At 37.3% G+C, this 2,492-nt stretch overlaps 1 long non-coding RNA gene across 1 annotated transcript; it reads right to left on the bottom strand.

The window, feature by feature from the left end:
• Positions 1-153: 153 nt before the first annotated feature.
• Positions 154-1,971, bottom strand: LOC119907998. The gene is made up of 3 exons (XR_005445172.1): positions 1,776-1,971; positions 1,613-1,682; positions 154-229 (listed from the first exon to the last, which is right to left on the bottom strand). It is a non-coding gene; the product is annotated as an uncharacterized LOC119907998 (long non-coding RNA).
• Between the last annotated feature and the right edge of the window lie 521 nt (positions 1,972-2,492).

Raw genomic sequence — 2,492 nt, 5'->3', positions numbered from 1 at the left:
CCTGGTCAGTAAAACTATTGAAACTAAGGTTCATGTGAATTTAAAATCCCAGATCTTTTTTTTATGCATTTTGGAAAGTATCCCAACTTTTCTGAAAAAGGGAAACTAGTCGTCACAGTGTTGAAAGCTGTCTGAGGATGAACGCTGAACACGCTCAGTTACTGCTCTCGTTTCTGTGTGATGGAGGATCATTTTCTGTTGCTGCTGTGTTGCCTCTGTGTCTGTCGAGCTGCAAGAGAGAGAAGAAAACATGGAGATGATGGACGAGATGTGATCTGCGCTGATCAATTTGATCAACATGATAAGTTGAAATGCCCAAAATGCACTCACTAGTGTGACTCAGTTACATTTTGCACAATTCACCTTTGTACAAAGCCGAAGTATAAACACTGTGAGGGCGTGCTAGTTGTTGAAAATCAAATTATTTCTTGACTTATTTTCCAAATATTGAAATCTTCTTTGAGTTTCTAAACATTACTGATTATGATACAGAGTATTTTCAGACCCACAAACCACCTGCAGGTCAAACTATGTTCAACTTTTCTCCAGGAAGTGACAGTGATGCTGAGTATGATGATTAAACAGAGTATTCCAACCACAATATGAACAGCTGTTTCCCACAGGTAAGGATCAGCTGGAAGAGAAACAGACATGGTTTGTTTTACTTGGGAAGAAGGTGGTGTTGAAGTCACTGTAACTCAATTTCATTCATCTGTCGAGCTGAAAAACCTGTTCCTGAGGTTTCCTCTCCACTTTCTCAGACAAAATACTTTTTGCTGTGTTTTTATGAAGTTCATTTTGTTCATTCTGCTAACTTTAACACGATGCCGCCTTTCCTGACAGAGCATGCGCTGCTTGTCGCGCTGTTTTGATTCTACACTATTGTCCTTTGTCAGAAATGCAGGTGCGTTGTTCTAAAGAGTGTGGTAATATTTAAACATGAAGACGAGTTATCTTCTATTGTTCATTCGCCTCATGTATCTTATATTGTAATAAAGTTACATAATTGTTTTTGCATAACTGTGTAACATAAATGGAAAAGTGTATTTTAAAAACAAGGTAACAGGAAATCTGTGTAAATACATTTGGTTACTTTCTTTTTAAGAGGGACAAATTATGTTGTTTCATTTATTTAGTTTTAATGAACTTAAATCCACTATATGATCAATGTGTCGGTGTGTCAGTGTATTGTCCTAAGAAAAGTACATACTGTAATCCAAAAAGCAACGCAGGATTAATGCAGAAGTGGGATAAACCTGCTGTTCCTACAAACCCACAAGCTCTGAGAGATTCAGTTAAACAGGAGAGACAGAGTGACGTCTTCTTACTTCCCAGAAGTTGCAACAATGGATTCCTATATTTCAACTTTTTTTATTCTCTAAACGGAAACTTTGTGCTCTCAGATTATTTCATTCCAAAGCAGCTGTGATGTACCTGTTGATGAGAAAACAGAATTCAGTTTTGTTCCAGTTATCTAAACTTTTAAAGTTAGTTTTTGTTGATGTGCCATTTGCTCTCCTTTTTAAGCTCAATTAGGAAATCGTACTTTATTTAATTTAACACATTAAATTCCTCCCACCCAGTGTTAAAGATATATAATGATTAAAGTCACCTTTTTCATTTCCATCAGGCTTTGGTTTCCCAAATCAAAGAATATGGCTCCTCATTCGCTAGAGTTGTGTCTGTCAGAAGATATAATATGTAATTAATATAAACAGCAACAAGCATCTAGAATATTTGGTTAAAATGTGTGTTGATGAGCGGTCAGGCTTTACCTGTACTGTTTCCCGTCTGTGGGGGGTTTTGGATTAACTTAGCATAAAAGGGGCTATTTTGACTCGAGACATCTAAATTTATGTCAATAAATGACACTGGTGCGACACAAGTGTACAAAATATTTGAATATTTCAATCATCTTCTATTTGTGAGTTATTATGAGGTGTTTTTTGAATCCCAATGATGAAATGTCTCTATAAATTATAAATAACAAACATAGTTAGTGCACAGAGCCATGATGACACATTTGTTAATTTTTCTTTTTTATCTCAAAATAAAGTTACACTGTGGCGCTAAACACAAAAACACTCCATAACATGGACAGTTAAGTTTAAGGTGGTGGATTTTCTGTAAAAGTGGTCATGACTGTGCCAACGTGATCATGGGATGGCGTATAAATAGCATGCTACTGTTAAGCACAGTTTGCATGCCATGTCAACGCATGTTAAGCTTTTCACAATCGCTTACTTACAGGGGTGTGACGAGATCTCATGCCACGAGATATCGCGACATTAAATTGTGACGAGATATCTCGTCAGGGAAAAAGCTGTCTCACAAGATTAACGCAATTGACATTTTTCACACGCTGTCAAGCCACACGTTCATTCTGTCAGCTGACGCCACACCGGCGTACGCCATGATAGTAATCTACTGAACTGCTCCAGCTGTGAGTTAAGACAGCTTTGACGAGTGGTGACCTAGCTGGTAGAGTTTTG

This window comes from Micropterus salmoides, unplaced genomic scaffold (assembly GCF_014851395.1).
Source record: "Micropterus salmoides isolate LMB-PRFRI ecotype aquatic unplaced genomic scaffold, ASM1485139v1 Ms_hic_scaffold_17, whole genome shotgun sequence".
In the NCBI taxonomy this organism is placed as follows: domain Eukaryota; kingdom Metazoa; phylum Chordata; class Actinopteri; order Centrarchiformes; family Centrarchidae; genus Micropterus; species Micropterus salmoides.
Note: the sequence above shows the minus strand (reverse complement) of the source record. Positions and strands in the feature narration are given on the sequence as shown.